The 12470-nt window shown below is 47.5% G+C and overlaps 1 non-coding gene across 1 annotated transcript; it reads right to left on the bottom strand.

Annotated features, from left to right (window-relative positions):
- Positions 1-3267: 3267 nt before the first annotated feature.
- On the bottom strand, positions 3268-3456 carry LOC121006428. Its single transcript, XR_005780273.1, has one exon. It is a non-coding gene; the product is annotated as a U2 spliceosomal RNA (small nuclear RNA).
- Between the last annotated feature and the right edge of the window lie 9014 nt (positions 3457-12470).

The following is a 12470-nucleotide window of genomic DNA, read 5'->3' as shown; positions in this document are numbered from 1 at the left end:
AAAAAGGCAGTACTTGATAAGAGTAGAAGATAAAATCAATTCTCGATTTGCAATTTGCGTTACTCCAAGTGACGCCGGCCTCTTCAGATAAATTACTATTACACTTTTTAAAAACGTCAGTGAGCCTGAAATCTATGACTATATTTTTAAGCAGAGAGGAGGATCTGTCATAGTTCCGGCTTACTGCGTTGGAGAACCGGCATTCACCTCTTAAAATACAGTTAAAATCTCCTGCTAAAATCAATGGTTCAGAATCATTTATAAAAAGGGGTAAAATCTCTAACATTTCGATTCTTTCCTTTTTATCTGTAAAACCATAAAAATTTAAAAACTGCCATCTAATACCATCAATAAAAGCTTTAACTGATAAAATTCTCCCCAGTAAAATCTCGTTAATATGGTCTATTAAAATATTTCCCTTGAATAAAATAGCTACACCCCCTCTGGACCCTGACCACACTGAAGGTCCGTCCTTCCAGTCTGTTTTATATTTATTATAGTTTTGTCTGTGGGGGATGCAGCATTCTTGTAAAAAAAACACAGAAGCTGATAAAATTGATAAATAATTAAAAAGGGCAACTCTTCTAGATTTCGAGTGCACGCTCCTGGTGTTAAGAGAAATACCTTCTAAAATAGCCATAATAAAAGATTAAAAGGGGAGTTTTCATTTTCTTACCTGGGCACAGCTTCAGACAGCATCAGCAATACCAGGGTACTCGTCACCGCTCTCTTCACCACCTAACACCCCAGATGTTACGGAGTCCATTGTGCCGGTCGGAGAGGAGCTACCATCGCTCAGCTGGCCCCCCTCACTTCCCAGCACTTTCTCCGGAGCGTATTCCCAAACCGAACCTACGTGGGTAGCGTCAGGTATCAGGGCCGCAGCGTCATTCCTCTCCCTTTCCGGGGCCGAGGTCACATTCATATCAGTCTCAGGGATGGTATTAGTGGCCTCCACCCCACCACTTGGGTGAGGAAAGAGACCTTGTAGAGTGCCCTCGGGATCTGCCACTGGTCCCCCAGTTGGCGTCTCCTTTGGGTCACCCTTTACCACCCCTGCCCAACTTCTACTTCTTTTGGACGCCGCAGCCCCACCCGGATCCTCCGTAGTGCTGGGCCCAGGGACCGAGTGCGAGCCAGGCGGATCAGCATCATCCAGTCCGCTCTTATTTTCCCCTCCTGGTGGAAGGGTTTTGTCTGTCCGCTGATCACTGGACTTTCGCTTATTTCGCTTCTCCTTTGGTTCACCTGGTTGGGGGGGCCTGCTCGAGGTATCCATACGCTCTGGCTCCTCTCCTTTGGGTTGTGGTTCAGCTTGTTCACTCTTTTCCTTCTCGCTTTGTGGATCCGCCTGTTCCCCTGGCTGCTTCTGCTGTCTTGGCTGTGCCCTAAAATCAGATTTAAAAGGACAGTCACGGGAGAGATGGCCGAATTTTGTACATGCGTAACATCTTTTACCTGTGGCACATTCTCTCGTCTCGTGTTCCGTGCTGCCACAATTTTTACAGGTGCTCTCACAAGTTTCAGTATAATGACCGTATAATTTACAATTTCTACAGAATGGTGGTATTCTAGAAAAAAAACATGTCTCCTACCATGTCTCCCAATTTAAAACGGGCAGGGGGTAAGATGATGCCTCCTGGATGTTTGGGATCACGGCAACCGATGACTTTGAATAGCCATTTTGATGTCCAGATCCCGGCAGTATTGAAGATTTTTCTAAAAGCAATCATCTTTTTAAAATATGAAGCTAAAAAGGCAGAAATAACATTAACATCAGCGAAAGGGGAGTACATTTTTATAGTAATAGTTAGTGACTCATCGCATTCATGCTCATATATTTTAAGACCATCTAACCTTTTGTCATTTAAACTTGCTGGAATTTTGGCTAAAACACTTTTAAAAATACCATTTTGGGTGAATGTCACATCATACACCCGACGCCTAGGATAGTCTTGTATGGCCAAGATCTCATGCTTTTGTATACCAAAGACACCATACAAGACTTCCTTTACTAAATATTCCAAATTGTACTCCCTTTCCTTCTTTTCTGTCACGTATAGGCGTATCGTATCTTTGATTTTGGCATACTCCGGGATCTGTTGTTCTTCTTCTTCCTTTTTGCCTGGATGCATTCTCTCTCAGGCTTTCGGTTCCTCCTCGGGATTCTTCTCTTCTTGCTCCTTCTCTTCTTCTAGCTCCGTCATCTTTAGAATTCTTCCTCTGGGGTTCTTCCTTCTTTCCGCTTTTCTTCTTCTTCTCCACCGTGGTAAATGTTCCTCCTCCTCCTCCGACTCCTCCTCCTCCTCCGACTCCTCCTCCTCCTCCGACTCCTCCGACCCCTCCTCCTCCTCCGACTCCTCCGACCCCTCCTCCTCCTCCTCCTCCTCCTCCTCCGACCCCTCCTCCTCCTCCGACTCCTCCTCCTCCTCCGACTCCTCCTCCTCCTCCGACTCCTGGGTTGTCTGCCATAGATGGACTTTTGGCGCTTTTGTTTCTCACTAGAAAGTAATGAAACAATGTGCTCCCCTAGCTGTCCTGGGACCTCTAGGGGTAACGGGGATCGCAACCCGTTGTCTGGGGAGTAAGCCGGCTACCCTATAGCAGAAGAGCTTCCAGTGCAGGCTATAAACCTGCACCTTCCACTAAGGCCGAGCGCCGGGTACCCCAGACACCTCTCAGCTAAGATCTCCTGTATAAATACACTTGATCTTAGCCGAAAGGGTTCGCAGTACAGGCCGATGGTCCCCAATGCAGAGCACTTCTGAAGGCAATAGACTACAGACCCCAGACCCAAACACAGTCCGGGAGGCTTCTTTCTCTCACAAACCGGCAAAACGTGCGTGCGTCCTACGCTCAGAAATCACCAGCATGCTCCTCTTCCTGTTCGCTATCTGCATAGCTCCGCCCACCCGCAACTTTTGGACACGCCTTTTCTTCGCACGCAATTCCTGGTGCCAAAGCACGCCAAACAGAAAACAGGTGATAAGCCAATTAACTAATAATTGGATCTAGGGTGTGAGGAGACTGGCTGGCTGGGTTGCTTGCTTGGTGCTGGAACTAACCAACAGCTGATGCTATTAGGAGATTGACAGACTAGATGCAGGTATTATATGCAAAAAGCAGCACTGCACTGACTGGGCAGACAGAGGAGAAGCTGAAGTGCAGACTCCTGAAGGAGGCAGGACACACACAACTTTCCACTTGCTTGCTGGAAGGATGCTTGCAATCAATTTCAATTTCATTCTGTTTTTCTTACTGGATTAGAAGGGGTGCACCGGTCGTGGAGGTACTGCAATACCAGGTCAATGCGTGGAGTGGACAGAGCAAGCTCTTTTTCCATCTCCCTGTTCGAAAAATCCATTTAATATATGGTCCCCGGATAGGGGACGTATCAGATATTAAACTGATAAGAACAGATTTTTTGATTGAAACGTCTTTATTACAATCAGTCATCATACATACATACATTAGTACTGTGACGCAGCACAGGCCATGAATCAGTAAATAATAAATTACTTACAATCGTCTTTGCAAGCATGGCATTGTTATGTAAAGCACAGGCTAACCTACCCTATACATCGCAATGAATGCTACACTAGCATACCTATTCAATCACAAAACCTTCCAACAAAGCATTTAGACAGTGATGAGGGAAGGGGAGGTGGGAAGGAGGGGGTAGGGAGGGGGGATCACATGTCCTTAGCTTTATTGAGAAGACAAATACAAACGGGGGGAGAGTGGGAAGGAGAGGTCTGCGGCAGTCCAGGACGGACTTGTTCTCCCTCCTGAGAATGAGCCGGTTCCTAGCAAACCAAATAGCGTCCTTAAAACAGTTCATAAGGCGCCAGGCCTCCTGGATGGCTCCAACAGTATGAATCCCAGGAAATAGTCCGTACAGCACCGAAGTGCATTGCAGGCTGTTCCTGGGCACCGAGTCTTTGAGTTCATGTTCCAGGGCATCTAACAGGCGCTGTGCAAAGCGGCACTCCCAAAACAGGTGGTATGATGTTTCCTCCACGAAAGGGCACCTGGGGCAGTACCGGGTTTTGCACAGGTTACGGGCATGCATGAATGACCGGATTGGCAGTCCGCCCTGAATGGCCATCCATGACAAATCCTTATGCCCGTTAGTCAACCTGTTTGACGACACATTAGTCCAAACTGTCTCTACTGTGTCGTCCTGGATCCCTGGAATTGACTCGACCACGTCCTTTGCTCTGATGAGTTTGTGGATAGTTTTTGGCTTCCACAAGTCGGGTTTGAGGCCCTCCAGCTGGTGTTCCCTCACAAACCTGACGACGTCCCCGTAGAACCAGGGAGCGTGCCAGTTGTAAGGGATGGAGCTGTCCCACTTGTCCCAGCGCAGACCCCTCCAGAGGGGCAGGAGGAAAAAGCGAGACATAGCCTTGCCCGCAGAGCCGTTGGCAGTTCTCAGAGTCAGGCGAACGCTGTCACAAACAAAGGCGATCCGCAATAAAGTGGGCAGGTCCGGTATGCCCTTTCCGCCCTTGCGGGGCTCTTTGTACATGATGGCTCGCTTTACTCTGTCCATCTTAGATCCCCAGATGAAGCGAAACACTGTCCTGGTGATTATTAAATAGTGTAACAGGGCACTCAAGAAATCGTGACCATGTGGTACAGTTTGATATCTTTATTACTATTGTGAATAATGTTACTCAAATCAATTGTAATAATCGATAGATGAATCGATAAAATATTTGACAATATTGGATAAATGAATCGATAAAATATTTGACAATATTGGATAAAAATAGTCGATTTACACAAGGGCTCAGAATAATATAGTGCAAATATCAGCAGTCATAAAATGCAATCTCAAATTTAAATGTTCAGTCCAAATTTGGTATATACATCTGGGTATTGGTGCAGTCCAATCAAATATTGTTAGGCCCCACTTCCAATTGCAGCAGCGTCCCGCTGAAAATGAAGTAGATAGCGGCGTCCCGCTATATAATTACTTGCAAGTAAAATTTACCTTTTATCAACCGAAAGTTCTCCAGACTTTAGACTTTGGATCCTCTCCTCTCCTCAGAAGTGTCTATGACACAATGTATCAAGAGGTTTTCTTAGACGACTCTGTGTTTCTGTTCAATTTAACTGCCAAGTCCACCAGATCTCAATCTGTTGGTGGAAAGTCTGCAATGGCGTTTGTGGCAGAGATGTTCCGTCAAAGGAGGCTTCCAAATTTAGTCTGTAACTCGGTCGATTTGGGGTACTTTGTTCCTTCAGTATACAGATAGGGGGTGTAGCACCAGACGCGTTTCGGGGTCCAAGTTATTGCCCCTTCCTCAGTGGTATGCAGCACCCCTATCAATACCCCTCTTATATACTATGTCTTCTATGGACTCATTGGACACACCCTTAAACATCAGATCCTGTTTTTCAATCACCCCAGGTAACCAAAATTGCAGTTTGGACTTGCTCTCAAAATGGCATTTTTTGGAGTGGTGTTTTCTAGTACTTAACAATATGCTATATTCATATAGTTACACCTACTGATATAACTTAAGCTTATCTTTCTCCTAGACCAAAAAACGCATGGTCACCCCATGCGTTTTTGATGCGGTTTCCATGCGTTATTTCGTTTTTTTTATTATTCTTTCCCATTCAGCAAGCACTTAACATGGTTTATACATAAATATTAATCATAAATGGTACCCCTCTTATATACTATATCCTCTATGAACTCATTGGGCACCAAATCCTGTTTTTCAATCAGCCCAGGTGACCAAAATTGCTGTTTGAACTTGCTCTCAAAATGAGTTTTTGAAGTAGTGTTTTCTAGTACTTAGCAATATTCTATATTCATATAATTACACCTACTGATATAACTTAAGCTTATCTTTCTCCTAGACCAAAAAACGCATGGTCACCCCATGCGTTTTTGATGCGGTTTCCATGCGTTTTTTCTGTTTTTTTTTTGTTTTGTTTTTTATTCTTTCCCATTCAGCAAGCACTTAACATAGTTTATACATAAATATTAATCATAAATAGTAATAATAAGTGAGGGGCACGAGTTTACATATAAAACATTCTATGGACTCCAGTAATAAATGTTCTTACAAATTTTAAAATGATGAAGGAGGTGAGATGAGATAAAAAGCAAAATAAAATCGATTTTATTTTGCTTTTTATCTCATCTCACCTCCTTCATCATTTTAAAATTTGTAAGAACATTTATTACTGGAGTCCATAGAATGTTTTATATGTAAACTTGCGCCCCTCACTTATTATTACTATTTATGATTAATATTTATGTATAAACTATGTTAAGTGCTTGCTGAATGGGAAAGAATAAAAAAAACAAATAAAAAAAAAAAACGGAAACAACGCATGGAAACCGCATCAAAAACTCATGGGGTGACCTTGCGTTTTTTGGTCTAGGAGAAAGATAAGCTTAAGTTATATCAGTAGGTGTAATTATATGAATATAGCATATTGCTAAGTACTAGAAAACACTACTTCAAAAACTGTCATTTTGAGAGCAAGTTCAAACAGCAATTTTGGTCACCTGGGCTGATTGAAAAACAGGATTTGGTGCCCAATGAGTTCATAGAAGATATAGTATATAAGAGGGGTACCATTTATGATTAATATTTATGTATAAACCATGTTAAGTGCTTGCTGAATGGGAAAGAATAATAAAAAAAACGAAAAAACGCATGGAAACCGCATCAAAAACGCATGGGGTGACCATGCGTTTTTTGGTCTAGGAGAAAGATAAGCTTAAGTTATATCAGTAGGTGTAATTATATGAATATAGCATATTGCTAAGTACTAGAAAACACTACTTCAAAAACTCATTTTGAGAGCAAGTTCAAACAGCAATTTTGGTCACCTGGGCTGATTGAAAAACAGGATTTGGTGCCCAATGAGTTCATAGAAGATATAGTATATAAGAGGGGTACCATTTATGATTAATATTTATGTATAAACCATGTTAAGTGCTTGCTGAATGGGAAAGAATAATAAAAAAAAACGAAATAACGCATGGAAACCGCATCAAAAACGCATGGGGTGACCATGCGTTTTTTGGTCTAGGAGAAAGATAAGCTTAAGTTATATCAGTAGGTGTAACTATATGAATATAGCATATTGTTAAGTACTAAAAAACACCACTCCAAAAACTGCTATTTTGAGAGCAAGTCCAAACAGCAATTTTGGTTACCTAGGCTGATTGAAAAACAGGATCTGATGTTTAAGGGTGTGTCCAATGAGTCCATAGAAGACATAGTATATAAGAGAAGTATTGATAGGGGTGCTGCATACCACTGAGGAAGGGGCAATAACTTGGACCCCGAAACGCGTCTGGTGCTACACCCCCTATCTGTATACTGAAGGAACAAAGTACCCCAAATCGACCGAGTTACAGACTACATTTGGAAGCCTCCTTTGACGGAACATCTCTGCCACAAACGCCATTGCAGACTTTCCACCAACAGATTGAGATCTGGTGGACTTGGCAGTTAAATTTAACAGAAACACAGAGTCGTCTAAGAAAACCTCTTGATACATTGTGTCATAGACACTTCTGAGGAGAGGAGAGGATCCAAAGTCTAAAGTCTGGAGAACTTTCGGTTGATATAAGGTAAATTTTACTTGCAAGTAATTATATAGCGGGACGCCGCTATCTACATCATTTTCAGCGGGACGCTGCTGCAATTGGAAGTGGGGCATAACAATATTTGATTGGACTGCACCAATACCCAGATGTATATACCAAATTTGGACTGAACATTTAAATTTGAGATTGCATTTTATGACTGCTGATATTTGCACTATATTATTCTGAGCCCTTGTGTAAATCGACTATTTTTATCCAATATTGTCAAATATTTTATCGATTCATCTATCGATTATTACAATTGATTTGTTTGAGTAACATTATTCACAATAGTAATAAAGATATCAAACTGTACCACATGGTCACGATTTCTTGAGTGCCCTGTTACACTATTTAATATTTACCTATTGCATTGAGTGAGTGGTATCAATACACAGGTGCACCGATTTGGGGTCCATTTTTTCGAGTGCGACATCTCATTTGATTTTTGATTCAGTACTGTCCTGGTGATGGCCCTGGAAACGGTGGCAAGAGGGGGCCATGCCTGTGCAGTGTATTGTAGCACAGGCAAAACTTCATTTCGCAGGACGAGTGCTTTACCTTCAATCGTGAGGTGTCTAATGCTCCACAGTCCGATTCTTTGGTTTACTTTGGCCAAGCGTTCTTCCCAAGACTTGAGGGCTGCGCCTTCCTTCCCGAACCAGACTCCCAGAATTTTGATGAAGCCCGATTTGATGGTAAATGGGAAGGGGGCAGAAGAGGCCAGTTGCCAGTCCCCGAAGAGCATGGCTTCTGAATTGCCGCAGTTGACTTTGGCCCCTGAAGCTTGTCCGAACTCCTCGCAGGTCTGGACGAGTGCAGTCACCGAACGCCGATCAGCGCAGAAGACGGTCACATCATCCATGTACAGCGAGCACGGTCACATCATCCATGTACAGGTCCTGGTGCGGTGATCCCTCTGATCTCTCCATTCTGCCGGACAGACTCCACGAAGGATTCTATAACACAAACAAAAAGGAGAGGTGAAAGAGGGCAGCCTTGTCTGACCCCGGAGCGTACCGAAAAGGGATCAGTCTTCCAGCCGTTCACCAACACCGTGCTGCAAATGTCAAAATACATCAGGTCAACAAACGAACAGAACCTCCTGCCTAGACCCAGCCTGTGCAAAGCCCTGCCCATGAACGCATGAGACACTCTGTCAAAGGCCTTCTCCTGGTCCAGGCTGACCAGGGCCGCATGTACGCGGCGGTCCTTGATGTAGTGTACCATGTCTCTCATGAGAGCGAAGCTGTCTGCGATCCTGCGGCCGGGAATGCCGCAAGTCTGGTCCGGGTGTATGATTCTGCCGATGACGACCTTCAGCCGGTTGGCTAGCACCTTGGCGAGGATCTTGTAGTCCACGTTCAGGAGAGAGAAGGGACGCCAGTTTTTCAGGTCACATCTCTCCCCCTTCTGCTTATACAGGATCGTGATCATTCCTTCCCTCAACGATGGGGGCATCCTACCCTCCACCACCATCTCCTCATAGAGTTCCAGCAGGTCCGGACAGATCAGGTCCCCCAGCGCTACATAGAGCTCCGCTGGGAGGCCGTCACTGCCCGGGGTCCTGCCGGACCTAAAGGATCTAGCGGCAGAGAGCACCTCCCCCACCGTCAGAGGGTCGTCCATTGCCTCCGTACCTGCAGGGTCAAGGTGGTTAGTGATACCTGACAGGAATTTATCGGCGGCCGTCTGGTCGGTGTTCTTCAGGGAGTAGAGGTCGCTGTAGTAGTCTGTGACGACTCCCATTACTTCCTCCTTCCCCGAACGCATGTTGCCGTCTTTGTCTCGAAGTTCGTTCAGGGGCGTGTGACCGGCGTGGAGTTTCCTGAAAAAGAACGAGTTACACTTCTCATCCCTCTCCAGGTTTTCCACTTTGGAACGGAAGACGATTTGCTTGGATTCCTCCTCAAAGTGCCTTTTCAGGTTCTTTTTGGCCTCTTCAAGCTCCCGCCTAACGTTCCAGCCGCACCGGTGAAGGTCTTGCAGGGACCGCAGCTCTCGCTGCAGCGCTCTGAAGGCCCTCTTCTTCTCACACGCCTGATGTTGTTGCTTGGCCTGAAAGAAACAATGAAACTGGACTTTAACATACTCCCACCAGTCACTAGTCTGTTGGAACAAGCATTTGCCATTCCGCCAGGCTATGTAGACCTCCCTAAGTTCCGCAAGCACGTCCTCGCCATTCAGCAGGGCGCAGTTCAGTTTACAGGACCCACGGCCCGGGGGGAACCCGGTGCCTAGGGTGCACTGGACCTGAATGGCCCTGTGATCAGATAAGAAGCAAGGGACCATAGAGTGCCTACACTGCCTGACTGCCCGAGAGGTAAACACAAAGTCGTTTCGGGAGCGGAGTGAGCCATTGGGTCGGCTCCACGTATAGTTAACGGAGCCGTTCCCCATGGAACCCACAACGTCCTGCAGACGCGCTTCGGTCACCATCTCAATGAGCAGTTTGGAAGTGACGTCAAGCTTGCTTGACGTCCCGGAGCTGCGTCCATCCTCCTCGATCGGGCAGTTGAAATCCCCGGCCATCACTACGGTCCTAGTGGTAGCGAGTTGCAGTCGGAGGGCCTGGAAGAGCTCCAGTCGCTCACCTTTGTCAGGGGAGGCGTACACGTTGATGAGCCTAACCGGCTCTCCAGCCCAGGAGCCGTCTACGACAAGTAGTCTGCCGCAGACGAGCTCCTGGACGGAGTCAAGTGTGAACGCGTTTCCCCTGAGGATTATGGCAACCCCGGCCGACTTGCAGTCGCCACCACCGTACCAGTAGGAGGGGCTGTGGGACCACTCCCTGGCCAGATGGTTGTATGACCTAGAGGGGGGCAAAGTACACTCCTGTAACATAAACACATCGGCGAACTGTGAAGTAAGAAAGGTTAGTACCGTCTGACGTCTGAACCTGTCCCTGATGCTCCTAACATTGATGGAAAAAAGGTTAAAATTTGCCATCATGTAAGGGAAAGAAAAAGGTTAGCGGAAACGATACATCTTAGTTACCACTCCGGTCGTCCGGCGGTTTCTCTATTTCTTGTCCGCTGTCTGTGGGTTGTCCCTGCAACAGCGCAAAGTTGGCTATGATCTCCTCTAGGGTTATCTGTAGCCGTATCGGGTCGGCAGTTGCTCTGTTGGCCACTATTTCCTCCACCTCGGTCTCGTCGAGGCTAACAGGGGGGTGGAGGATTTGCTGTTGGGGGTCCTCGTTAGTGGCCACCGGTTCTTCCGTCTGCTGCTCTGTTTTCTCTTTGTTGGATGGGGCCCTTTCCTCTACCACAACCATCTTCTTTTTGGAGTGGTCAGCGATGGAGCTGTCCCTCCCCTTCCTCTTTCCTTTCCTGACCTCTGGGGAGTCAAGAGGGGGTAAATCCTCCAAAGAGAGGGCTGCAGCAGCTGGAGGAGTGGTTAGTGTTGCTGCAGTGGTGACACTGGGGTGGGTTGGGCTTGGGGCGGTGGAGGGTATCACTGAGGTAATGGGCAGTTGGATAAGGGAATCCTCAGTGGTGGTGACTACGGGGCGGGAGGGGGGGAACAGAAGCATGGCCTAGGGCAGGTGTCTGCTTACCCTCCTTCTTTTTGGACTCCTTCGCTTTGGGTCTTGTTGCTGCCGGAGGTGCGGTTGTGGTGGGATTCCCGCTGGCCGGTGCTCTGGCTGCGACCGCTGCCCAGGTGCGCTCTCTTTGTGGGCAGTCCTTGTAGATGTGCGAAGCCAGTCCGCACAGGTTGCAAGCCGTCCTCTTAGGGCAGTCCTGGGTTTCGTGCCCTGTCACTCAACAGATCCAGCAGGCCACTTCCTTGCAGTCGCTCAGCCTGTGCCCCTTCTTGCCACATTTCCTGCAGGTCTGTGGCATGTCGGGGTAGTAGACGAGCGCTTGGGAGTTGCCCAGCGAGAAAGTCGGGGGCAGGTGTTGCACGCCATCCGGGTCTGTGGAATCCCTGTTCAGGCGGACGATGACTGACCACTTGCCGGTCCAGAAGCCGTTTCCGTCCAGGATGTGGGTGGGGTCCCTCATCACGGTACAGAAGCGCTTCAGGTAGGTGACGATATCCTTGCCTGTGATGTGTGGGTTCCGCATGGCTACGGTCACTCTCCTTTCTTCTCTCTGGACTGGGCAGCTGCCCACAAAGCGTCGAAAGGGGGAGTCCGGCTGTGCGGCTTTCACCATCTCCCAGTACCTCTTGCAGATGGTCACGGAAGCGAAGGTTATCCAGAAAATCCCAGCGAAGAGGGAGTGGATGCTCGTCACTTCCGGCTTGGCAAATCCCTGCTCCAGGACCATCTTCTTGCCGAACACATCTTGGCTCATGTCCGGTGCCCTCCCGTCCACTTCCTTCAGCTTCAGGACGACCGTCTGCCTCATCCAGGGCTCCAGGGGAGGGGACCGGGCTTCTGGCCGTCCTGTTGCTTCGGAGGGGCGGGTGCCACCGGGTCTGCAGCCGATGAAGTGGAGGCTGAAGGGTCCTGGAGGGCCTCTGCCGTGGCCTTCCTTCCTTCTGCGGTCTTCTTCTTGGGAGGCTTGGAGGTTGAGGTAGAGGCCATGGCTTCTTCCTTCTTCCTTCCTTCCTCTCCCTGGAAAGTCTGCTGGGCTGAGCTTCTTCCGGGGAAGGGCGGTGCTTCTTCCGGGGAAGGGCTTCGCCGAGCCTCTTTTCCTCGTCGGGGCCCCCCGAGGCCGGAGTCTTCAGTCCTCGTCGTCGGGGTTCCTCGTCGAGTTTTCTCAAAGTCTTCTCCTGGATCGCAGTCGGAGAAGGTCTTCCAGTTGTCGTGTTCGGGGCTGTCTAGATCCAAGTAAGCACTGTCTAACGTCGTACACCAAGACTATTAAGCCACAGGCCAAGAGGAGGTCAGAGA

Source organism: Bufo bufo, chromosome 6 (genome assembly GCF_905171765.1).
Source record: "Bufo bufo chromosome 6, aBufBuf1.1, whole genome shotgun sequence".
Lineage (NCBI taxonomy): Eukaryota > Metazoa > Chordata > Amphibia > Anura > Bufonidae > Bufo > Bufo bufo.
This window is presented reverse-complemented; position numbering and strand designations above follow the sequence as displayed.